The 27,227-nt window shown below is 41.3% G+C and overlaps 1 long non-coding RNA gene across 1 annotated transcript in view; it reads left to right on the forward strand.

The window, feature by feature from the left end:
* Positions 1-1,995: 1,995 nt before the first annotated feature.
* LOC132343182 (uncharacterized) overlaps positions 1,996-27,227 on the forward strand; it is a 35,911-nt gene continuing 10,679 nt past the window's right edge. Inside the window, exon 1 of the long non-coding RNA XR_009491888.1 lies at positions 1,996-2,278. This is a non-coding gene — a long non-coding RNA (uncharacterized lncRNA). The remainder of the gene's footprint in view (positions 2,279-27,227) is intronic.

The raw sequence follows: 27,227 nt of genomic DNA on the forward strand, positions 1-27,227 counted from the left end.
GAATTCCTAAGCAAATGAAAGTCTACAATTCCCTTAGCGTTGATCAGGTAGACTGGAGTGCCTTTTGGGGTCAGCACCTTTGTATTTTAAAGCTGACCCTGCCACGTACTTGATGTGTGGCCTTGAACAAGTCACTTAACCTTTCTTGTTTCTCATCTCCAACTTCTATCAGTGGGCATTTACATAGGATTTTGTTGCCATAGTAATACAAAATAATACTGACCTATCTCTCAGGAGTGAGTGTCATGGGGATTAACTAATTTACAGCTGTGAAGAGCTTTCAACATATGAACTGCTAGACAACAGCTAGATCGTAAAGAGAATTTAAAACACCATGAGCTTGTGGAGCGTGCCCATTTGATGCCCATCATTATATGTTTAACTATTAGCATTACTACTCATAATAAACTTTTATGAGGTACTTTAGGTGGTTGAAGTGTTTTTATGAGAGCTAATTAGTTGTTCCAACCAGTTCTAAGCGGTAGGTCAGTATTTTTATCATCCCTGTTTTGGAAATTACATTAAATTAGTGCATGCATCATTAAAAGAATCTTAAACTTCCAGATACTTAAAAGCATTCTGTGAGCGGAGACACAGCCATCACTCCTAACACAAAGCTCCAGTGTAGGGCAATGGGCGTGGATTCTGCATGTGGAGCCAATATATAATGTTGGCAAGTCTTTCTAATTTTAATTGTTTTGATGCTTGCACATTAAATAGGTGGTGATTCTTGTGCTGGGTTCTTTTGTGTATCACTCAGGGTGCATTCAGAAAGTTGAACCCATTCTAGATAGTTTAAACAAATTTACTACAAGAAATTGGTTACATGTGTTTTGGGTGAGTTATAGGAAGAAATAGAATTAGGTGCTGGGAGAACAATTAAAAAGAAGAGGTCATATCCAGAAACTAGTAACTTCAGGAATCAGTCCCATTTCCAAGGGCTGGGGGAAACAAAAGGGAGGAGGTCAGGTTTGTGGAGTCCTGGAGCATCAGTTGCTGCTGGGCTAGAATCATAAAGAGAAGCCCCACTGTAGGAGCTAGACTCACAAAGGGAGATAGCCACCTCCAAAGATGCTGCCAGATCACTGAAGAACAGCTTCTCCTCTGCTCCTACCTTCTGATCTTGCACCGGTGTTTCCTATCAGGAGAAATTAATAGGGGGAGGGGGGGAGGGGGCAGGGGGAGGGGGGAGGGGAGGGAGGGGAGGGATATATATATATATAATTATGACTGATTCACCTTGCTGTGTAGCAGAAACCAACACAAAATTGTGAAGCAATTTTTCACCAATTGAAAAATAAAAGCTAAAAAAATAGGAAGTCTTGGGCAAGGGAGCCTGGGAAAAATAGTTGTAGACTTGTAACTTTAGCTTCACAGATTTAGATGGATGGATGCAGGGTTGAGAGAGAGGAAGTAACTAGCCTGTTTCATTAAATTCACTAGATTTTTTCTGGTGATCAAGGAGATTCAGAAGCTTACTTCAAGACCTTTATACCAGCGAATTGTAGACCTGACTATTCAAGCTCAGGCTTGCCAACTCAGAGTGTAATGTATACTCCCAGGGCCACACTCCATCTCTCTCTTAAAGTGCTCACCTTCCCAGTGGGGCTCCAGTGTCAGGTGGTAAGAATGTTCATCTCTACTTGTCTTTAAGGGCAGAATGAGGATTAAATTAGATTACATACGTAAAAGCCCTTGTTAGTCACCAATACAACCCACAAATGAAAACCAGTATTGTTATTTGTAAATAATTTTTGCAGAAATATCTATAAACAGAAGTCCAAGATTAAAGTGAGATTTTATTACCAACCTTTTCAGGTCGAGCCTCAACAAAGGTCCTCTTGCTACCCTCGCCCCCCGCCCCCACCCTGCCTGTTGTTTGAGCCAATAGAGCAAGGCCAGGTCTGGTTCCGAAACAGAGGAAGGTTTTTTGCTTTGTGCAGAGGATGGAGAGGTGGGAGTTCCCACTCTGGAGCAAATGCTCTTCCCGCAGGCCTGTGGTGGGGTGGGGACATGGCTGCTGTATAAGGATAACTTCAGAGTGTGTGAGAGGGGGCAGAGTTCGCCCCAGCGCTTGCGCAGCTGTAGCTACTCAGGCTCCAGATTGCAGTGTGGGAGAAGCGTCTCTGCACACGGCCCACTGCTGCTGGCGCCATCTTGGATCTGGGCGTCCTGGTAGCTCACCAAGCTGACGAGTTCTGAAGTGCTGGGTATGAGGCTTCTGCATGTGACCCCACTATGAGCAAGTGGAAGTAGTTGAAGCACAAAGGATAAAGAGGTTAGACTTTACTACCAGATTCTGTTTTTGTTTTCTGGGGATTGCTAATGGGCTTTGCTGTTGACTATTTCTCTTCACTTTAAAACGTTAAGTTGGATCACCTTGTATCTGGACTGTGGCTGATAATTGAGTGTGTGTAGGGACCGTCTTTCCGTTGGTAGTTGCTTTTTTTGTTGGGTTCAAGTGGAGCTGAGAAATTACTTTTCCTGGAGGTTTGAAATTTGCTTGTGGCTTTTAATTTATCCTGACAAGATTTAGAAAATGTTGCCAGGTTTCAGTCATACAATACTTATTTTCAAATAAGTATTGCTGTTTTATTATTAATAATACCATTGCATAGAAAAGTTACTGATACGTAACACATGTTCATTAAATAGTTGGTTAGAAACAATTAACAGATATCTAGACTTCTGATTTTCACTCTGTGAGTGGGCATGGAGGTGTATCTGAGGAAATATTCTTGACTGGGTAAACTGAGGCCAGTCATTTACCTCTCTAAACACAGTGTGAGTTGGAGGATAATTGTGATAATGTGTATTAAAGTGTTTGGTAAAATTTAAAGTCCTGTCCCAATGTTAAGGACTACAGCCGAATTATTTTGCTGCCTCCTGGACTGTATAAAAATATGGCTTCGCAAACATTGAGAAATCCTTATGAGGAAACAAAACTGCAGCATCCTCTCATCTGTCATTCCCCAATGTCATGAACTGTACTTAGTGTTTATGCCCACCCTTCCCCATCGGAGACAAAGAAATCACTCTTACGGCTGTTGTTTTCCCAAGTAACAGCCTTATCATTTGTATTGCTTTGAGGAAGGCTGTGTTGGAATCACTCATCCCAAACCCCTGTTTTTCATCAATCACTTTTTGGCTGCAGAACCCCATGGAGGAGACAATATCCAAATTGCTTTCAATCCAATAATTCACCCCAGACAACAATAAAAAACAATGACAGCAAATTTAAACCCAAGCACTTGGTGTTAAGTGACCCATGCACTGGAAGGTGAGCAACCATTTGCTGGGATCCTTGTACCGCCTTACTACTACTACTACATCGCTTCAGTCGTGTCCGACTCCACGCGACCCCACAGACGGCAGCCCACCAGGCTCCGCCGTGCCCGGGATTCTCCAGGCAAGAACACCGGAGTGGGTTGCCATTTCCTTCTCCATGTACTGCCTTAGATTTGTTTGTTTCAGAGGCTAGGCAATGGACTATGGTTGTCATCTTTGAGAGTTTTTTCTTTTCTTGGAAGTGATACAACTACTTTCTCTGTGTAGGCTTGAGACTGTGATCCTCTTTTTGTTTGAGCTGGGTTGGCAGGGACTCAAACTTTCTTATCTCTTTCTTCTCCTGTGGCCTGAGTGTTGAGGCCAGTCAAGGCCAGAGGCATATTTTAAAATGAGGTCTAGGGCAGTCTGCCTCCTTTTGGTCAGAGCCCAGATTAGTCTGGGCAGGAGAGGCCATTCTCCTGCCCAGACTTACATCCTGGTGAGGAGCTGATCTTGATACATTTTCTTCTGACTAGTGGTCCTAATATGGACTGGAAGAGGGTCCCACAGAACCATGTGATTCCTGATTTTCTGGGCATCTCCTTTCCTGTCAATGAACAGTGCACAGGAATGCTGTATTATGCAACAGTGATTGAGTGTGCATTTGTATTGATTGGAGAAAGGCGATAAACAAGAATGGCCCCATTAAATTCCACCCTCAATAGTTGATGGATTGAGAGAGAGCTGTGGGAGAGATGGGTTTGACTTCAACTTCTCAATACCAAAGTTACTTCAGAAACAATTTGTGGGTAAATAACACAAGTCTCCAAAATTAGTATGCTTACTAAAAGGCAACTACACCCAAAGGAAGCATTTCTGTTTGAATTTAATTGATTTAAAATTAGCGTTCTCTTTCTCTTGATGGCTCCATTCTTGTTTACTGGGAAAACATTTGTAACAAAACACGTACTGCCTGTGTACCTGAGAATTGATATTCTCACTGGCAAATACTCTCCACCATGGAGCCTGGATACATATTTGCCTCAGAGACCTGAACCACTCTGAAGGAACTGTTCAAGTCTCCCAAGGAAACACTGTCGTTGCTTGACAAGAATGATGCTGATGTTTAAAATCACCTTTCAGATCATTCCTAAGGATGTTCCTTGCCCTCTCAAGCTACTGAACTTGTGGACAATGGCAGAAAATATTCTGTTAGGAAAATGTTACTGTTAAGCTGTATTGTTGGTTCTCCCCCTTCTTTTCCAGATTGTTGGGAACATGGAAACTAAAGGAATACATGATAATTGGTTGTCTAGTAAGGACTGTTTACTAGAAACAAATTTTTGTTTTCATAAACCCTCTGTTGCTTCTTCATCTGAAAGAAGGAGAATATTCTTTAGGGAATTCATAGCATGCAAAGAATTCTAAGAAATGGGTGATGGATGTACATGAACATTTTAGATAAAGGTTGTAATTTACCTTTAGTTCTTATTCTTCTAACAGTTTAAACACAAACGTGTGTATGTGTGTGTTTCCTTTTTACAAATGTGATGCTTGTTAATTGTGGAAAATAAGAGTAAATAGAAGAAAATAAATGTCAGTCTTAATCTTACTATCCAGAGGTAATTTTTTAATGTTTCCTAAACCTATAACCTGCAGTGTAATATGTTAGTAAAAAAGGATCCCATATATATTCTTATTCATAATTTATATTCTTTTATCATTTACATAGTTTTAATTTACTTTCATTCTATTAAATGTATTTCCATGTTCCGTGCTTTACATTATTATATTAATAGCTTTGTAAAATTTTATCATGTGGTATGTTGTTCCCTAGAGGAAGAAGTGGCAACCCCTCCAGTGTTCTTGCCTGGAGGATTCCATGGACAGAAGAACCTGGTCGGCTACAATCCATAGAGTCACAAAGTCAGACACAACTAACCATGCATGCATGTTGTTGTTCAGTTGCTAAGTTGTGTCTAACTCTTCGTGACCCCATGGACTGTAGTCCACCAGGCTCCTCTGTCCACGGGTTTCTCCAGGCAAGAATATTGAAGTGGATTGCCATTTCCTCTTACAGGGGATCTTTCTGACCCAGGGTTGAACCTGCGTCTCCTGTAGTGGCAGATGGAATCTTTACCACTGAACAACCAGGAAAACCTCATTGTATGCTATACCATTCCCCTGTTGTTAAATATTTAGAGTACTTTCCAATTTTTCCAAATTCTAATGTTTTGGTAAATATCCCGGAAGCTGAGCTTTGGTGTTTCTTTAAGATAAATGGCCAGAAATGGAATGTCTGAATCGATATGCAGAATTTTTAGACTTTTGCTATGTGTTAAATTTCCATCCATAAGTTTTGGGCCAGTTTTATTTTATCACCAGAAATCTAAGAGAGTGACTATTTCTTCAAATCTTTGCCAGCATTAGGCATTTAAAAATATCTTTTCAACCCTATGGAAAATATTTAGACCACTCAAAACTGATGCAACAGTAAGAGGAACACTAACAGAAACATAGTTGATGTCTGTTATGGACTGAATTGTGGCTACCCCCTGCCTCAGTTTCATACTTTGAAGCTTTAAACCACCGTGTGACCATGTTTGGAGATAGACTTTTAAGGAGGTAATTAAGGTTAAATGAGGTCATAAGCGTGGGGCCCTAGTCAGATAGGATGAGTGTTTTTTTAAGAAGGGTAAGGAGACACCAGAGAGTGCTCTATTCACACAGAGAAAAGGTCATGTAAGGACATAGTGAGAAGGTGGCCCTCTGTAAGCCGGGAAGAGAGGCCTCACCAGATACCAACTTTGTGATGTTGCAGGAAAGAAAGTGGGGTGTGAGAGGATGGACATATCCCGGGTCACATCTGAGCCCCTGGGATGGTCGCCAAGTGTGGATTCTTGGCTTTGCCCAGGAAAGAATTCAAGAGTGAGCCACAGTAAAGTGAAAGAAAGTTTATTCAAGGAGGAAACATACTCCATAGACAGAGTTTGGGCCATCTCAGAAGGCAAGAGAGGCAGGAGAGGCAGGAGAGGTCCCAGGGTTATGGGGTTGTCAGTTTTTATAGGGGTGGGTAATTTCATAGGCTAATGAGTGGGAGGAGTAGCCCAGTATTTTGGGGAAGGCGTGGGGATTTCCAGGAATTGGGCCACCATCCACTTTTTGACCTTTTGTGGTCATTCTTGGAACCATCATGGTAGCTGGGGAGTATCATTTAGCCTGCTGATGTGTTACAATGAGCATATACTGAGGCTCAAGGTCAAGTGGAAGGTTAGTCCATCACCTTGGATCTGCTACCGCTAAGTTGCTTCAGTTGTGTCCGACTCTGTGCGACCCCATAGACAGCAGCCCACCAGGCTCCCCCGTCCCTGGGATTCTCCAGGCAAGAATACTGGAGTGGGTTGCCATTTCCTTCTCCAGTGCATGAAAGTGAAAAGTCAAAGTGAAGTCACTCAATCGTGTCCAACTCTTAGCGACCTCATGGACTGCAGCCTACCAGGCTCCTCCGTCCATGGGGTTTTCCAGGCAAGAGGACTGGAGTGGGGTGCCATTGTCTTCTCTGATCTTGGATCTAGTTGGTTCTAATCAGTTTACATCGTGTTTCTTAAACCACCCAGCCTGAAAAGCTTGTTGTGGCAGCCTGAGTTGACTTATACAGTATCCTTGTAGATTGTTGGCAAAGCTCAGGCATTTGGCATGGCCAGAGGCCACTAAGAGATATTTAAAAAGCACAGAAACAACACAGTGGAAACGCTGACATGAGAACACTGAGATAATGTAATTGGAAGTGGAACTCTGAGCTAGTGACACTACTGTTAAGGTGGTTACAGAAAGGAGTGCCTCCTACCCCAGTCTGAAAACCATTTTTTGGTACCTCATTTTGCAGGCGTATCTTGGAGATATTGTGGGTTTGGACCACAGCAACTTAGAGAATATCGCAATAAAGTGAGTCACACAGCTTTTTTGATTTCCCAGTGCATGTAAAAATTATGTTTCCACTATACCATAGTCTGTTGTTTGTGCAATAGCATTATCTAAAAAAAATGTACATCAGTTCAGTTCAGTTGCTCAGTCATGTCCGACTCTTTGCAACCCCATGAATCGCAGCACACCAGGCCTCCCTATCCATCACCAACTCCAGGAGTTCACTCAGACTGACGTCCATCGAGTCAGTGATGCCATCCAGCCATCTCATCCTCTGTCATCCCCTGCTCCTCCTGCCCCCAATCCCTCCCTGCGTCAGGGTCTTTTCCAATGAGTCAACTCTTCGCATGAGGTGGCCAAAGTATTGGAGTTTCAGCTTTAGCATCATTCCTTCCAAAGAAATCCCAGGGCTGATCTCCTTCAGAATGGACTGGTTGGATCTCCTTGCAGTCCAAGGGACTCTCAAGAGTCTTCTCCACCACCACAGTTCAAAAGCATCAATTCTTTGGCGCTCAGCTTTCTTCATAGTCCAACTCTCACATCCATACATGACCACAGGAAAAACCATAGCCTTGACTAGACGGACCTTTGTTGGCAAAGTAATGTCTCTGCTTTTGAATATGCTATCTAGGTTGGTCATAACTTTCCTTCCAAGGAGTAAGCGTCTTTTAATTAGCACTATCTAAAAAAAAAGTACATACCTTAATTAAAAATACTTTTATTGCTAAAAATAAGTCAAATCAGTAGTACCATTAAACATTATTGATCATGGATCACCATAACAAATATAAAAGGAATGAAAAAATTTGAATTATTGCAAAATCACCAAAATGTGACACAAAGACACAAAGTAAACAAACACTTGGAAAACTAGCGCTGACCGACTTGTTCAACACAAGCTTGCTACGAACCTTCAGTTTGTAAAAAGCTTAGTATCTGCAAAGCAAAATAAAGCAAAATGCAATAAAACAAGGTATGCCCATATTTATTTATTTTTTAAATAGAATTGAAAGGGCTCCTGCCTGTAGTGCAGCAGAGTTGAGAGCTTTTCCTTTTATTTCCTCCTGTTGTTCTGGCTACCCTTGCCTAAGAAAAATCTCTATATAACCTAATATAATATCCATATTTTACTGATATAAGTCCCCTGTATGTCAAACATGCATAAACTGGTTGGTGTTTTAGACACATATTTCATAGAAGAACTGATTGTAACCCACTCCATGACCTCATTTTCCTCAACTGAAATTTAAGGAGGTTGGGAAATATCAGTGAGTTTTAAATTTGTGCTTTGAATAATACCTAAATGCTTGATTCTCCCCTGGGGCAGTATCAGTTGGACTGTGGGACTGGGGTTGGTTGTGGTATAAATGTAGCTGAGATCTTGTACCCTCTCCTTCCTTGCTTTAAAAGAACAGCTCTGCTGTTTATTTGTTACGTATGATTTTATTTGGAGAAAAGGTCTGTTATGGACAGGCTTCCCTGGTGGCTTATATGGTAAAGAATGCAATGCAGGAGACAGAGGTTTGCTCCCTAGGTTAGGAAGATCCCCTGGAGAAGGGAATGGTTACCCACTCCAGTATTCTTGCCTGGAGAAGTTCATGGACAGGGAAGCCTGGTGGGCTACAGTCCATAGGGTCACAAAGAGTCAGACACAAATGAACGACTAACACTTTTTTCACTTTTATGTTATGGACTGAACATTGGTTTCTCCCTAAAATTCATATGTCGAAATCCTCACTTCCAAAATGATGGTTTTTGGAGGTGGGACCTTTGGGAGGTACATAGGTAATGAAAATAAAGCGCTCATGAATGAGATTATTTGTACCTTTAAAAAGGGGACCCCAGAGAGCTCTCCTGCTCTTTTCTACCATGTGAGGATACAATGAAAAGATTGGCATCTGCAGCCCCAAACTTGACCGTGCTGATGCCCTTATCTTGGACTTCCGGTCTCTAGAACTGTGAGAAATCAATGTCTGTTGTTTACAAGTCACTCAGTCTGTGGTACTTTGTTATAACAGCTTGCAATAATTAAGTTCTTTCATCTTAAAGGACTTAAAAATCTTAGGACAAGCTGATATTAAGTTTCCTTCCAATTGTAATTCTGTGATCTCTAAAATTTATTAGTTGTGTAAGACTTTGCATAGTTTATAACACTCTTAAACATACATATTCTTTTTTTTTTTTACTTTTTTATTTATTTATTTTTTTAATTTTTATTTTTAAACTTTACATAATTGTATTAGTTTTGCCAAATATCAAAATGAATCCACCACAGGTATACATGTGTTCCCCATCCTGAACCCTCCTCCCTCCTCCCTCCCCATACCATCCCTCTGGGTCGTCCCAGTGCTCTAGCCCCAAGCATCCAGTATTCTTATCTAGTCTATTCACTATCTATTCACTCCTTGAAGTAGTGTGGAGGTATACCATCACTCTGATTTCATATACTTGGTTATATTAAGTGACTTCTCTAGGTCTTACAACTAGATAGAACTAGAATTTAAACTCAGATCTTCTGACTCTGAACTTCATCATTTCCCCACTACTCCTGTGAGAAGGAGCTATGAGTTACGTTCTTAGAAGCTATAAGGAAAATAAGGAATAGAATAATCCTAATATTTAAAAGTCCAATTAAAAAGTACAGTAAAGTACATGTGTTTTTATTTTTCAAAATACGATTCTTTAAGATTGTTTTTCCATTTATTCATCATTGTTTTTAATCTTAGTAAGAGGTATGTCTTTTTGGACATGGGGTCTACAGTGGTCATGACTGTGAATCTAGTGAGTTTGAATAGAAAGCCATCATTTTAAGAACTGCAGATGTGGACTTGGGCAGACATGAATTGGGAGTCGGGGACTGATGTATGTGTACTGCCAGATATAAAGCAGATAGTGGGAACTACTGTTCAGCATAGGGAGCTTAGCTTGGTGCTCTGTGGTGACCTAGTTGGATGGGATGGGGGGCGGTGGGAGGGAGGGGATATATGAATACTTACAACTGATTCACTTTGTTGTATAGCAAAAACTAATACAACATTGTAAAGCAACTCTATCTCCAATAAAAATGAAAAAATAAAAAAAGAATTCTATTAATCAGCAAACTCTAATTACAAATAAGGATTCCAAGGGAAAAGATTTCCTGAGTTTTGACTTTGCAAACTTAACATTTAGGAACTGGCGAACATTATCTCTTCCCAAAATGCTTAAGACCTCTCTTTTCCAGTCTTCATATCTTCTTCATATCCAGTAACAAATTATGCTTTCCTCCCTTCAGCTTTTATTTCATGAAATATAAATTTTGCATATTGTCAAAGGATCTACTTTATTATACTCACTTAAGCAGACTGTTTTCCAATTTCTACCTACACCCACATTAATTGACTAGAAGAGCCTTCATTGTCCTTCACCAGAGTCCTTCAATTTGGATGTCAGTCTGTTTACTGCTCAAAAACGGCAATCTTTGAACTAAATCCTTCTTAGCTGACAGTGACTCTTCTGTGCTGCTTACCTATTTTTGGAATAAGATTGTTGTACTTCAGGGCCCCTCATAACACTCTGCTGCAGGAAAGACTGCTGTTCTTTCATTTACTTTCTGTAGAGCCATAAGAAGGCCCATTGAACACAGAGTAGTCCCTGTCTCTGACTGTGCCCCTTTCTGTCCTCATCTCTGCCTTTCTGTCTCTTTTGCTCTTTCTCTCACCTCTTCAACACTTGCATTCCCAATCCTGGCTGCAGGGAGCTTGAAGAAGAAACCAGAATTCAGCTCTGATTTGTCATGTCTCTGGAACACTTGGTAGGCAGCATGGTATGTGTCCCAAAGATGGATGTACATTTTCCTTCTCCTGAATTTGGAATAATCAAAGGAGGCATTCCTCCATTCAGTGAGAGAGCAAAAGCCTGGAGCCAAATATATCTTCTGATTTTTTTGGATGCACAAACCCGCAAAAGCTTAATGGAAAGGAAGGAGAGGAAGATGGTCAAATTGCTTTAGGCGCCCTGCTTGATGACTTTTAGGTACTGGATACATGTGTCAATTTGTGTGAGTGATTTAATGGTTTCCCTTTATGACACTGTTAATCATCATAATTATAGTAACTTACATCTGTGTAGTGCTTTACAGTTTTCAAAGCATTTTTATATCCATTATCTAATCAGGTCTCACAACAAACTGGGGAACATACACTTGCCAAAAGAATGGTCTTTTTGCTGGGAAAGTCATTGTTCTTGAGCATGCATCTTCAAGAAGGGATGCATGAACAATGTCGGGGGAGAAAGGAAATACGGGGCCAGGGAAAGTCAGCTGAATCCAGAGGGACTGGGCAGATTATCACCCTGTGCCTGGGAGTAACAAACCTTAAATCAATATAATAAAGCATTACTTTAGTCTCATTGAATCACTTTGCTGAACAAAGGGTTACATCCTACACACCAGCCTTGAATTTGCACATTTCTGACCCAATGAGTGTCAGTGGGAGCTTCCTTGTCTCACCCACTGATATCAATCTTCACCTAGTTCTTGTTATTAAATACATGATTTCCTTAGCAATTGCTTCAGCTCTAGAAGACTTTAACTCTCCAAAAACTTACAGCTTAGTTCCTCCAGATGAGGCTGATGGTGATTGGAACAACTCCCATGTTTTTCTTTCTTGTAGGCAGCTGTAATGTAGTCCCCAAACTCTATGTAACCTATAGTTATAAGCAATGGAACACTGAAACTCTCCTAATTCCTCTCTCTCCTATGTGAACATCTCCTGCTTCTCCAACCCTGTAACATAGACAGGTAACTACTAGCAGTTCTTACAGATGAGAAAACTGTGTTAGGAAGTTACATCATCAGTTCACATATAGTTTGGTGGAGCCAGGAGTAGCTCCCAAGTCAGTTATTGTTCTACTGTATAGTAGAATACTATACAGTGCCCCTTCCTCCCTTTATCCTTTTCAGAAGCTTCCAGAAACAGGCAAAAATGCCAATTTTTTCCCCCCCAAAATTGCTTATTAGTTAGCCATTTTATAAAACCACTTCAGCTTGAAGGCCCTAAAGAGTCAAAGTGAGAACATGTTTATCATTAGATTTTCTTTCCAGTCCATCATCCTCTTCTCTAGGAACTGTCTTCCCAGGGTGAATCCTAACAGCCATGATTATGGTGCATTACCTTTCCCTTTTTTCGTGGCTGCTTAGGAAACAGGTGAACCTAAGCAGGATAGAGCAAATTGTCTTTCCTTGAAATTTAGAATTGGAATGAATGATGCTAGTTACGCATTTTATAGGTTATTGGAATTGAGAACAATTAATCTCTGAGACTGTGGCCCCCAGCTGTATATACAGGAAGCAGAAGTTAGAAAAGAAAGAAATAGGGGGTGAGAAGCCACATGACCCTGGAGGAATAGAGGTAGGCAGGCAGCAGAGACTCTTTTCTTAACTGCTTTTTAGTTCCTGGCTCCAGGCATACAAGCGGCCAGCCCCCATTGTAATTGCTGACTTTGGAGAGTATGAGGCACTGCAGGAGTCTTTTAATTCTTGTTTTTGCTTGAGTTATGTTGAAGAGGATTTGTAAAACTTGTCATCCAAAGAGCTTTAACTTGGGTCTTCTGAAAACTACTTTCTGGAATTTTTCACTCGAGGAATTTTTGTCACTGGTCAGGTATAGAAAATATTCTGCCCCCAGCCATTGCCATGGCTTGCACACCCCAAGCCGCACACATCCCCAAGTGTACATGTGTCCCTGTATACACATCCTGTGGCCTCTGCCGAGCTGTGTGGCTAGGCATTCCTTAGCTCTGCTGCTGCTGCTGCTAAGTCACTTCAGTCGTGTCCAACTCTGTGCAACCCCATAGACGGCAGCCCATCAGGCTCCCCCGTCCCTGGGATTCTCCAGGCAAGAACACTGGAGTGGGTTGCCATTTCCTTCTCCAGTGCATGAAAGTGAAAAGTGAAAGTGAAGTTGCTCAGTTGTGTCCGACCCTCAGCGACGCCATGGCCTGCAGCCTTCCAGGCTCCTCCGTCCATGGGATTTTCCAGGCAAGAGTACTGGAGTGGGGTGCCATTGCCTTCTCCACAGCTCTGCTGACCTCACCTTTCTCTTCATCCTGAAGCTCCTAGTGAAGAGGGCGGCCTCCAGCTGATACTTAATTTCTCCTCTGTGACCCCTCCCATCATTCCCTTTGCCGCTGCATGCCCATATCCTTCTTCGTTTCAGATGCCCTGTCACTCATTGTTTGCTAATGACTAGTTGGCAGGCATAGAGAAGAGAAGTGGCAGCCAGCCTGGCCTTCAGACTGGAAAGAAGCATGTTTTTCTAGAGAATGAAATTTGGTAAGAAGCACGTTCCAGCATTGAATATTTCTCTTTCAAAGTCCTGCTGGGCTCCTTCTGTCTCCTACAGTCTGTGCTTTCCTTGTCACTTCCTCCCATCTTCTTCCCAGATGGAGACTGGCAGGGCCCCTTCGTTTGGGGTTGGGGCTCCTCAAAGGCCAGTGTGGGCTCTGGCAGAGACTCTAATATGATCTTGGGGAAGCAAACTATTAGAGTAATTATAATCATAGAAAAATAATAGACTGCTATTTGGAAACCTTTCAAGCCTTTTCAGATTTTTCTAGAGAAAACCAGTAATTAGCAAGAAATACCAACTTCTCTCTGATAGCTATTCAAAGAGAAGCCTCCTGAACTTTTAAAATGAACTTATCCTTGTCTTGGATTCAGTATTTGTTCCAGAGAAGGATGGGTCTCTTGACACCAATTTCTGTCATTAATTTCAAATCGTCCCTGGGGAATGGTCCACCTATCTTCCTCCCTCCAGAGCTCCTAAAACCTGGGCATCTGGGACCAGCCCTCTGAGCTGGACCTTATCTTGTCCCTAGAGAGAATAATGTTGCAAACCTCAACAACAGTCCTGATTATTTTTTATTCACCATATACCAAGTAGTCTTTGAAAACCCGGGAAAATGCTATTCAGGTTTTCACAGTCGTCTTGCTTCTCAGCCAGAAGAGGGCACTGTGTCCCTGATTTTTTTTTTCCCTTTGAAACTAAGTGGAAAGCCTTAGGAGAGCAAGTGATTTTTAGAGCCACACTGTTCTTTACACGTAAATAACAACACAACAACAAAAAGTTCATCTGTTGAAGACAAATTGTCAAAAGAAATATTAGTAATTGTAGACTGGGAAGATAGCGTGGAATGCTGCTCTGAGTACTGGGGTCACAGTGGCTTCCGTGAACATACTTCTTACGCTGCTAGCTCAGGTTAGAAATGAAGTGACAAAAAATGCAGCGAGGGCTTCTTGCTGGTGAGGAGCGGTGGGTAATATATTTGTTTGTATTATGGGATTGCAGTTCTACTAGAAGGAACACTTGACATTTTGATGAGTGCCTCCAGGGAGAAAAGGTACTAACTTCAGAACTTAGTTTTAATTATACTAAGGAGATTACATTATTCAAAAGCATCCCACTGGTAAGGTGCAACATTTCCTGAAACAGTTTAGTGGAAAATGCCACATTAATCAGTTCAATATTTCACTCAGAAGGCTTAATGATGGGAGAAGTTTAAAGTACCGTAGCAACGATAATGCAAAAGGAAAGGGAATAAAAGAATGTTCACTTGGAGGATAAGATTGAAACAGTTGCTAGTCCCTTTTGTGCCTTTCCCCATTAAAGTCTGGCTGGCTGTGCTGGAAACCCAGTGGGAATTAACATGTGGAACCCTACCATTCTGGAAACAGGAGGACCCTGAAAGGCAATGATGTGAGAGAGGAAGGATGTTATGTTCAAGCCATGTCCTCTGCCCGGGCTGGTCACTGCTGCGCCTCCATTATCAGTCCAGGTTGGTGATGAGTAGCTGCTTTCCCCCCACCCAGAAGGACAGAGCATCTTTGTAAATCTATAGTGAAAGTGAAAGTGAAGTCGCTCAGTCGCGTCCCATTCTTGGCGACCCTGTGGACTGTAGCCCACCAGGCTCCTCCGTCCATGGGATTCTCCAGGCAAGAATACTGGAGTGGGGTGCCATTTCCTTCTCCAGGGGATCTTCCCACCGAGGGATCAAACCCAGGTCTCCCGCATTGCAGGCAGACACTTTAACCACTGAGCTACCAGGTATTTGATGTTAAAGGGAGACGAGCAGAATGAGATTCTGGAGTGTTTTGTCTTCTATTCCTATTCTTTACCCACATCATGTTCTAATTAACTTTATGCATGTGTGCTAAGTTGCTTCAGTCATGTCCAACTCTGTGCGACCCTGTGGACTGTAGCCCCCCAGGCTCCTCTGTCCATGGAGATTGTCCAGACAAGAATACTGGAGTGGGTTACCAGGCCCTCCTCCAGGGAATCTTCCCGACCCAGGGATCGAACCCATATCTCTTATATCTCCTGCATTGGCTTCTCCATCCTACAAAAGTCGAATGAGAATTTGGTCTGAGAGTCAGAAAAGTATTTATCAGGTAGGCTCTCACCTGAAAGGGGACCAACACTCACTGTTGGGATGCTGAAAGTCTGGGCAACTGTGAGGATTGGAAAGTCAATCCAGATCTTGATGTTTGCAAACGAGCCTTATGGTTAGTCAAATTAGAGGAACAGTTAAAAAAAAATCCAGATTCATTTTTCTCCTGGGGTATTAGTCCAGCAAACAAGTATGGGGCCTTCACTGAAACCAGTGTGGGCATGGGTTAAGGAGCAAAAACAATCACTATTTGTGTGCTTTTGTTAAAATTTTTTTGGTCCAATTTTTAGTTTAATTTCTGTTTAGCTCTCACCACAAAGAAGCTGAAGTGTCTTGGAATAAAAACTAGAAATCAATACTGAGTAGCATAGCTGAATTGTCTAGAATGTACACCAGCTGAATTTCACTGTCTGTTTTCTTTTTTCTATGTCTTAGTAAATGTTATAACAGGTTTTTACTGTGTGCACTTGTGGGATCCCTCCTGCTTTGTACATCAGAGTCACCTTTGTTTTTACCTTTAAAGTTCTCTGCTTCTGTGGTGATACTTTTCTTCTTCCTGCAAGCCACTTTGTTTCTTTCCCAGAAGCAGGTGTCTATGTAACTTTACTGTGTATATTTCCTTCCACATATATCCTCCACCAAGAGGGTTTAACTTTGGTGCTCTCTGAAATACTAACTAGCTTTTCCTAATTCAGGAATTCCTAAGCATTTTATGACAGCATATTCTATTCTTGTGTTTTGCTTCCAAGACTTTGTCAAGGTGATGTATATTTATTGAAAAATATTGTAGTGAACCTAGAATTTTGTTTCAAAATGTGCACAATCGCCCAGGAGATTTTGAGAACCTTTCAGGGAAACAATAAGTGTGATTTTACCATTAGAATTATTACTTTGATGTCATGGTAGCAAGGCTGTTACAGAACACATATCCTTAAAGGAGCTATAGGCAGGAATATTTTGTCTCCTAGTGAAAGGGTCGCTATCAGTATCTTGATGGTTGTTGGAAAATCATACTGGATATTTCTATTTCTGTGTTGCTTTGTTTAATATTACACAGAGTCCTTTGGTTTTGGGTGAATTCTTCAAATTAGGTTGAATGCAGAGTCTTTGACTAGCTTGTTTTGAGTTCTTCAGTTATTCCATCTTGGAATCTCTGAAGCTGGTCTTGACCAGGATCAGGGATGTTGAAATCCATGAGGTTACCGTCTATTTTCTTGTCCTGACCATGATTTTCTAGGTTTAGGATCCCAGGTGTTGCTCCATTCTTCAAAATGTGGTTGACTGCATCTGTGGGTATTTACCAAATGGATTTTCTAAGCCTCATAACCACACCCTACTTTTTTTTTTTTTTAATTTATTTACAGAATTTTCTTGTTTTCAGTCAAACATCAACATGGATCAGCCATAGGTATACATATGTTCCCTCCCTCTTGAACCTCCCTCCCATCTCCCTCCCCATCTCACCCCTCTAGGTTGATACAGAGCCCCTGCTTGAGTTCCCTGAGACACACAGCAAATTTCCATTGGCTATCTGTTTTACGTATGGTAATGTAAGTTTCTCCAAGCCAGGCTTCAACAGTACGTGAACCGTGAACTTCCAGATGTTCAAGCTGGATTTAGAAAAGGCACAGGAAACAGAGATCAAATTGCCAACATCCGTTGAATCATGGAAAAAGCAAGAGAGTTCCAGAAAAACATCTATTTCTGCTTTGTTGACTGTGCCAAAGCCTTTGACTGTGTGGATCACAACAAACTGTTGGAAATTTTGAAAGAGATGGGAATACCAGACCACCGAACCTGCCTCCTGAGAGATCTGTATGCAGGTCAGGAAGCAACAATTAGAACTGGACATGGAACAACAGACTGATTCCAAATTGGGAAATGTGTACGTCAAGGCTGTATATTGTAACCCTGCTTATTCAACTTATATGCAGAGTACATGCTGAGAAATGCTGGGCTGGATGAAGCACAAGCTGGAATCAAGATTGCCGGGAGAAATATCAATAACCTCAGATATGCAGATAACACCACCCTTATAGCAGAAAGCGAAGAAGAACTAAAGAGCCTCTTGATGAAAGTGAAAGAGGAGAGTGAAAAAGTTGGCTTAAAACTCAACATTCAGAAAACTAAGATCATGGCATCTGGTCCCATCACTTCATGGCAAATAGATGGGGAAACAATGGAAACAGTGACAGACTTTATTTCTTTGGGCTGCAAAATCACTGCAGCAATAAAATTAAGATGATTGTTCCTTGGAAGAAAAGTTATGACCAACCTAGACAGCATATTAAAAAGCAGATACATTACTTTACCAACAAAGGTCTGCCTAGTCAAAGCTATGATTTTTCTAGTAGTCATGTATGGATGTGAGAGTTGGACTGTGAAGAAAGCTGAGTGCCAAAGAATTGATGCTTCTGAACTGTGGTGTTGAAGAAGACTCTTGAGAGTCCCTTGGACTGCAAGGAGATCAAACCAGTCCACTCTAAAGGAAATCAGTCCTGAATATTCGTTGGAAGGACTGATGCTGAAGCTGAAACTGCAATACTTTGGCCACCTCATGCGAAAAACTGACTCATTGGAAAAGACCCTCATGCTGGTAAAGATTGAAGGCGGGAGGAGAAGGGGGCGACAGAGGATGAGATGGTTGGATGGCATCGCCGATGTGATGGACATGAGTCTGAGTAAACTCCGGGAGTTGGTGATGGACAGGGAGGCCTGGCATGCTGTAGTCCACGGAGCAACTGAACTGAACTAAATTGAATGTAAGTTTCTGAACCACACCCTAATCTTGTCAAAAGGTTGGAGAAGTGTGGAATGCTGTTTTTATAACACAATTGGAAAATACAATTCTAAATGTTTAACCACCTAGGAATCACTGGATTTTATATATCAGGATATAAACTGACTTGAAATGTGGAGTGCTAATTAACTGTTAGGAAAAGAAGCAATTACATTGCACCCGCTGGCATGAAATCTCCCTTGTTGGTTTAAAATAGCCGACTTTTCATTTAACACAAAGATTCTAGTGGAAGAAAAAGATAGATGTCACCTCACTCATACTTTGTGCAGAGGAGGACTTGGGTTTTAATTCTGTATCTGTCCCTTCCAAGTCCCTCTTCCACAGTCAGTTTTTGTGACTTTATGAATCGTTGCTGGCTCTTGATAAAAGCTGGAGCTGGCTGCTGGCCTGACCTCCTCCTGTGCTGATAATCTCTTATTGTGTCGTCTTTTCTTAGGAGGCAATTGCACTACCACCCTAATAATAAACATTTACCAAGTCTTGTTATCTGCCTCTCCCTTGGGTAGTGCCAATCTGTCCCTAAAAATTGAAGCTCAGAGAGAACCTGGCCTTCCAAAGAATTTTTCCATGGCTTCTTGTCTTCAAAAACTTCTATTTGCTCACACTGTATGTGTTAACCTTGCCTGGCTCTGTTGCCCTTCTTATTTCTCTTCAGTATTCCAATTTATTCTATTGTTTGATTTCTCTAGAATCATACATCTGCCTGTCACAGACACTGTGCTCTGGGTATAGTCACAACAACTGTATATGTGTGTGTATGTGTGTGTATGTACATACATTATTGAATGAAGCACAAGCTGGAATCAAGATTGCCGGGAGAAATATCAATTACCTCATATATGCAGATGACACCACCCTCATGGCAGAAAGTGAAGAGGAGCTAAAGAGTCTCTTGATGAAAGTGAAAGAGGAGAGTGAAAAAGTTGGCTTAAAGCTCAACATTCAGAAAACAAAGATCATGGCATCCAGTCCCATCACTTCATGCCAAATAGATGGGGAAACAATGTAAACAGTGACAGACTTTATTTTCTTGGGCTCCAGAATCACTGCAGATGGTGACTGCAGCCACAAAATTAAAAGACACTTGCTCCTTAGAAATGCTATAACAAACCTTGACAGTGTATTACAAAGCAGAGACATTACTTTGTCAGCAGAGGTACATCTAGTCAAAGCTATGTTTTTTCCAGTGGTCATGTATGGATGTGAGAGTTGGACCATAAAGAAAGCTGAGTCTCGAAGAATTGTTTTTGAACTGTGCTGTTGGAAAAGACTCTTGAGAGTCCCTTGGACCGCAAGGAGATCAAACATCAATCCTAAAGAAAATCAATCCTGAATATTCATTAGAAGGACTGATGCTGAAGCTCCGACACTTTGGCCACCTGATTTGAAGAACCGGCTCATTGGGAAAGATGCTGGGTAAGATTGAAGATAGAAGGAGAAGGAGATGACAGAGATCTGGTTGGTTGGATGGCATCACTGACTCAATGGACTTGAATTTGAGCAAACTCCGTGAAGTGCCGAAGGACAGGGAAGCCTGGCATGCCACGGTCCGTGGGGTCGCAAAGAGTCAGACACAACTAAGTGACTGAATAACAACATATTTATTTGGTTTATTACCAATAGATATTGGCTTTCTGACTTCCCTGGTGGCTCAGTGATAAAGAATATGCCTGCCAATGCAAGAGACATAGGTTCCATCCCTGGGTCAGGAAGATCCCCTGGAGAAGGAAATGGCAACCCACTCCAGAATTCTTGCCTGGGAAATCCCATGGACAGAGGAGTCAGACGGGCTACAGTCCGGGGGTTACAAAGAGTTGGACATGACTTAGTGACTAAGCAACATTGGTTTACTGCCTTAAATAAGTTCATATATACAACACTATGTTTCTACTTCTCTGTACCTTCCTGCATACTCACCACCAAAAATTTCCATCCATCCCCATACAGTTGCTCCCCTTTACCCTTTTTTTTGGGGATTTTGTCCTCTCCCCTCCTCTACCTCCCTGGTAACCACTACTCTGTTCTCTTTAATTTATGTGATGTAAATAACTATTTATTGCATGATGATTAGTTAAAGAAAACAAAAAATATTTGAAGTTGCATTTCTTTTTATAAATTCAATCCATTTAAAATTTAGAGAATTTGCTATTCTTTTGTTATTTAACTTTTAAAAACCATTTCAATGCCACTGAAAGATTGTTATTTTTTGCTAAACTTTCAGAAATTACCAAATTAGTGAGGACTGTAGCTATGTTCTCAATCTCACCATGTTTCAGAATCACCTGGAAACATTTGAAAATTCAGTTGCTTAACCTGCTTGTCTAAAGATGCTGATTCAAGGTGATCTGGGACTTAACCACTTAGAATGACAGTGAGATTGACTGCAGGAAATATCAGGCAGTGAAGAGGTTTGAGCACATATCATTATTGAGCAGAATACGTTAGAACTGGTTTATTTGTCTTCCTTTTATTTATCTCCTAAGTTTTAACTACAAACTGTGATTTGCTTCATGGTATATCTTAATATTGTATTCTTCAAACCAGGATGTTGTAAGAAAATTATTTAAATAATAAGAAAATCATGTTAAAACAAAGAAATATTCATCAGTGCTCTTCCTTTGAAGTGTAAAATTCTTACCAGTCACCTTTTTTTTTTGATAGCAATCAGTGCAGGTGTTTGCATTTTATTTAGGAAATGGTTCTTCTAAATTTTGAGCACATATTAAAATTAAAAAAAACCCACATATTAGGAACCAGCAGTTGCATTTCTAGGAATCTTTCTTGCAGAAATACTTGTATACTTGTATGAAGGTTTTCTCAGGAACAATGAATATGATGGCAAAAAAAAAAAAAAACCAAAAAACTGTACAACAACACAAACCAAAATGACTGTCATTGGGGCAAAGAGTAAGTAAAATTTGAAGCTCCACACAATGGGTGAATATGCAGTTGGTAAAAATGAGTTATGTGTTCTGTCTTGGAAGGGTGTATGTGATATTTTTTAAGTGAAAGAAACAAGGTGAAGAAGACTGTAGACAACAATATAGTCCTCCCACTCCTTGTTTTTGTTTTTGGTAAAAAGAGAGCACTGTATGGCTGTGTGCTTGCTTGCTCAGTCGCTTCAGTTGTGTCTGAATCTTTGTGACCCCGTGGACTGGGGCCCACCAGGCTCCTCTGTGCATGGGCTTCTTCAGGCAAGAATACTGGAGTGCTTGACATTTCCTTCTCCAGGGAATCTTCCTGGCCCAGGGATCAAACATGAATCTCTTAGGTCTCCTGCATTTGCAGGCAGGTTCTTTACCACTAGTGCCACCTGGGAAGTCCAGAACAACCAGGAACTCTCCGCATTGCTATCTGGGCTTTTTTTCTGGGGAGTGTGATAAGCAGTGGGAATGAGGAAGAGCTTTTACCATATTACTGTATCATTTCACAGTCCTTCTTTAGCAGGCATGCATGACCTATGTAACTAAAAGCAAAAGGAAAAGAGAAGCAACCAAAAGTAGAAGCAGTCATCCCTGGGGCTCAGTCTGGAGGCCTCAGGCTGCCGTCCCCTTCCCAGAGGGGCAGAATTCACCACGGAGTGTATTGCTCTGGCAGAACTACATGCCGCTCCTCCCAGATACCTGGTCCTGGGACGGATCCCTGCCCTGGTTCTAGACCAAGCTGTTCTGCCCTCACAGTGGACTACCTGGCAGCCTGAGCAGCGGCTCCACTCTGGTGGCCAGTGAGGGTTGTGGCCCCGAGCGAGGTCTGAATGAAGTACAGGGAGGGGAGCAGGGGCCGGCTGGGCTGAGCTGGGCCCTTAGAGGGGATTTCAGAAATTAAACTGCAGATCACACCTCAAAGGTGGGCAGGCCCTCCTGTTGCTCTCGTTGACGCAGGCACCTTAAATAAGTTCCCCCAGAGAACTCATAGGAGAGGTGACTCTGTTTCAGATCTTTTATTTAATTCTCATTATATTCCACTGTCCAGTTTCTCAGTGTCATGGCCAGGTTTCATGAGCCAGGCACTGAAAGTACTTTGCATGTACTATTTTAATTAATTCTTACAATAGCCTATGAGGTGGGCATATTATTATCCTCACTTTATGGATCAGGAAACTGGGGCCTAGAAAGATTAAGTTCTTTGGTCAAATTCATATGAATAGTAAGTGGCCAAGCCAGGATTTGAACTCAAGTGCTCATCACTCTGGTCCATCCTCTTGTGTATGTCAAACCCTTCATACCTTTAACCCCTCTTCTTTGAAGTTCTAAAAAAGAATTGAACCACTACCATGATAAATGCATGGCTCCTTCCTTTAGGAAAAAAAGGTCTTAGAATTTAAGGTTAAGATAATGGTTTTAAAACTAAGATTTTGATGTAAGCAACCTAAAAATTAACGCCATTTTCCTAAATTATAATTTTTCATTGTCCTTTGCTTTGATAATATTTTCCTGGTGTTCTACTGAAAATTGCGACTCAAAATTTGTATGTATAATTTAGCACATATAAGGGAAGCAGAATAGCAGAGTGGTAAAAACATGAACTTGACTCAGATTCCTTGAGTTTAAATCTTTGCTTCACCATTCATTAGCTGTGTGACAGTAGGCAAGTTACTTAGCCTCTCTGTGCCTCAGTTTCCTTATCTGTAAATTTCTTCTTTTACAAAACAGCAGTACCTGTGTCATAGCGTCGTTATGACATTTGAGTGATATTGTTAAGCACTTAGAACAGTATCTGGCACATGGCAAATGCTATAAATGTTACATAATTAAAAATAAAGTACAGTACAACCAAACTGTGTAGAATCTAACCCATTGTTTTTTTTTAAGGGGGAGTAAAGAATAAAGAAACCCATATTTCATGAACTTCTCTGGTAGCTAGCAATAGCTAGTATTGTACCAAATACAGCCTTAAAAATTTCCAGCTAAGTAAAAATCTCCTTCTGATTCAAGCAGAAGATCGTGATACTCAAGAAATGGATTCTGGGTCCACCAAGAAGTGTACTTAATAACAAATGGGAAACAAGCCCCTAAGACAGCGTGCTTTCAGCCAGGTGCTTGGGCTTCTGGGGCTTGGGGCCTGGGGACTTTGGGTTATGCTGCTCGATCAGCGTTGTTAATGTGGCTGTTAGCCTTGAGACTTCCCTGGTTTTCATCACACATGTCCCGGTTTTTCTATTTTAAGCTTCTACTCGTTTCCTCTAAATTTCATTCTTTAGGGCCTTACCCTGTGTTTCTTTTGTGTCTCACATTCTCAGAGTTGGCATTACGGTTTTAGTGTCTTTAGGGCAATAAAATCTATATTTCACTGTAACAAATAGGAGCAAATCTTAAGATTTCTAGCTGGGATTCTTTGCAGCCTTTCCCCTATTGATGTTAGCAATTTCATTTTGCTCTAATTGTCCCCAGTGGTCCAAACAGGCAGGAATTCAGCCCTCACCAATGGTTGCTCAGCTGCTAAAACCTTTTCCTGCCTAGAAAATGGATCATGGGGGCAAAGATTAACCCCCTTTTAACACTGGGCAGAGTTGGGAGAGATGGCAGTGTCTGCATTTTGGTTTTATCTATTGATTATTGTTACCATCATCGCCTTTGCTGTTAGTAAGGGAAGAAAGAGCAATGGCTACATGAGAACAGTGAAGCCACATGCAAAGTTCACAAAGCCCTTTGGAATCTCTCCAGCTGAAAAGGATCATAAAATGTAAAATAACCTTATTAATAATAATACTTTTATGATCATAAACAGAAACAAGTAAAATCAAGCTTCTGGTTCTTGGAGCTTTCCACCGACTTCCCTAAACAGTAGACTGTGGTGCCTTTTCTCTCCTTTCTCTTTATTGCTTATCATGTATTCTCTAACACGCACCTCTGCAACTGCCATAAGCAAATCATTTAACCCATAGGAGGAATAATTCTGGGCAAGCGATGTCAGTGCAAACAGAGCTATGGCTGTAAAGACCAGCCATGCACAGACACCCGAAGAAAAGGACTTAAAATTATCAAGTGATATATCAATAGCAAATACTGCCACTAATTGATACTAACAATACACACGCAGAACCCCAAAAATGTAGGAGCTGTATTTCAGAGCTCTAACGAACCAAGCCAGGAGAAATGGAGAGCTGACGTTCTGAGCTTTGTCTCTGTGGCAGGACCGCGCTCCTACTGCATTTAATCACACTCCTAATACGATTTAATCCACTGTAGGGCTTCCCAGGTGGTGCTAGTGGTAAAGAACCCACCTGTCTATGCAGCAGACATAAGAGATGAGGGTTTGATTCCTGGGTCAGTAAGATCCCCTGGAGGAGGGCATGGCCATCTCTCCAGTATTCTTGCCTGGAAAATTTAATGGACAGAGGAGCCTGGTGGGCTACAGTCCATAGAGTCACAAAGAGTTGGATAAGAATTAAGTGACTTCACACACACACACACACACAGGATACTGTGACAAGCTCCAGTGAGGACATTGACAAGTGATTTCTGGTCCTAGGTTTGGTTGGGTGCTAAAAACAGGTTTTATCCTCACTGGATGATATTATTGAGTATATTAATTATAATGAAAGATACAGAGAAAGTAGGTCTCTGACATAGCTGCTGCAGAGCAGTAAATACAGTTTGTTCTCCCTCACCTTCAAGTTCAGTGAAGCTTCCTTTGTGCTCTGTCCTCTAACATTCGGTAGAGCAAGGCCTCAGCTGGGGGTGTGAGGAAGTGCATGTAGCTTAGTTCAGAGCACACTGGATCTGAACTCTGGCCTCGCCATTTATTGGCTGTGTATCTGAAAGGTAAGTGACTTCCTCGTGCCTCATTCCCTCTGTAAGATCCCGACCTCATAATTATATATGAGAATTCAGTGACCAATGTATGTTAAGTATCTAAAACAGTACCTGGCCACACTCTGAAGCATTCACTAAAGATTACTTACTACTTATACACGTCATAGATAATTTTTGAGATGTTTCAAAATGTCCCACATGGATGCAACCTACTTTACCAGCCTAGAAGTATGATATAAAACCATATCTCTTTTTTGGATTCCAGTTAAATGGCTTGAGCCATCTCACTCAACTGAGTGTCCAGCTTTTTTGGTTCTACCCTCCTGGGATAAACTTTAGGAGCCTTGGTATCCTAAGGACCTATCTTGCTGCTAGAGCCAGAGCTGAGACATGCCCCTCTAAGAGTGAAAACATGTAATGATCACTGGGAACTTATTTCTGTTTGAGCTAATGCATTGCCAAGCTGCAGATCCTGGTAACACAACAAAAGCAGGGAAATAAAAAAATCTTTTGAGTCATCATTTCTGGGAAAACACTGTGGCTGTGTCTGAGGGAAGTGGCTGAAGTCTCAAACGCCGTGCAGTCCCGCCCCCATGTTGGTTTTTCAGGGTTTGAGGAAAGATCGTCCTTCACCCCTTATTAATGACTGGCCAGAGGAATTTCACGCCAAAGTTGAGCAGGTATTCCAATTTGACAGACATTTTTTTATTCACTCACACAGCTGCTTCCCAGAGCACAATACAGATTCAGAACCACTATTCCTTTTACTCCCTGACTTCATAGAGGGCAGGGCCCCTTCCTTTCTACTGGGACTCTCAGTCCCATGCTGACTTTATTTCAGCAGACTCCTTGTCTTTTTCACTGATCCTTGATCTGGGGCACCCCTGATAGGTTTCAGTAATTTTGAAAAGTTGTGAGTCTCATCCCTTTACTTTAGGAAAACCTACATTTTTGTCTGAATTTGCCCATTTATTCCCAACCCTGAATGCCAACAGCTTTTTTTTTTTTTAATCAGGAAAAAGTATATTCTAGCTTACCAGACATGAAGCTGCAGTCCTATTTTAAAATTTTTGCTTTGCTTGATAATCGTTTTTATGGATTATCAGTAGTGAGAGAGTGTTCTGAGAGCTGTCAACAAAGTGTCAAGTAGAATGACTGAATAGCACATATCATTTCCTTGTGACCTTTATTTGATTGTGCATTGAACAACTCTACTTTCTCAAGAGAAAGTAAAGAGGAAAAATATTTTTCAGGAAGAGGAAACATATTAATCTGCTACAAATATTTATTGAGCACTACTAAGGTATTTTGAGTCTATTTTAATATAATTGGAATATTTTGAATATTTCTCAATTTAGGAAAATTCATATAGAGGAAAATATACATTTTTAAATCTTCCTTGGACAATTTTTTTTTTTACAAAAGCTCAAAGCCATTTAAATTGTTTCCTAGAATTTCAGCTAGCTATTGCTGTATAATATCACCCCAAAGCTTAGTGTTTTAAAACACTTGTTTTTTACCATCTGTCATGACTCTGTGGGTTGACTGGGCTCAGTTGGGAGGTTCTTCTGCTCTACATGGTGTTAGCTGGGGCTGCTGTCATCTAGGGGCTCAATTGGGGTGTAATGTCCAAGATGCTTACTCTCATGACTAGCAGTTGGTACTGGCAGTTGACTGGAAGCTCTGCTAGGGAAGTCTACCAGATTTCTTGGTTCTCCTGCATATGATTTCTTTGTGAGTCTTGGACTCCTCAGAGCATGGTACCTGGGTTCCAAGTGGGAGAGTCTCAAGAGAACAAGTCCTATTGTGCAAGCATTTATTAAGCCTTTGCTTGTATTTTGCTTGACAGAGTCCCATTGGCCAAAGTCATTCATGTGGCCAAGCCCAGGATGTGGCTAGGGACCACAGAAGGGGATGAATACTAGAGGTTCAAATTAAGTTTCACCAAGGTGACAATTGAGCACAGCCAGAAACTCTTCTGAATTCTAAGAGAGCTAAATGGCAGTCCTAGAATTCTGGAGCTGATAGGTACCTTAGAGATTTTATAGTTCAGC

The sequence above is a fragment of the Bos taurus genome, chromosome 20, assembly GCF_002263795.3.
Source record: "Bos taurus isolate L1 Dominette 01449 registration number 42190680 breed Hereford chromosome 20, ARS-UCD2.0, whole genome shotgun sequence".
Taxonomy (NCBI): Eukaryota; Metazoa; Chordata; class Mammalia; order Artiodactyla; family Bovidae; genus Bos; species Bos taurus.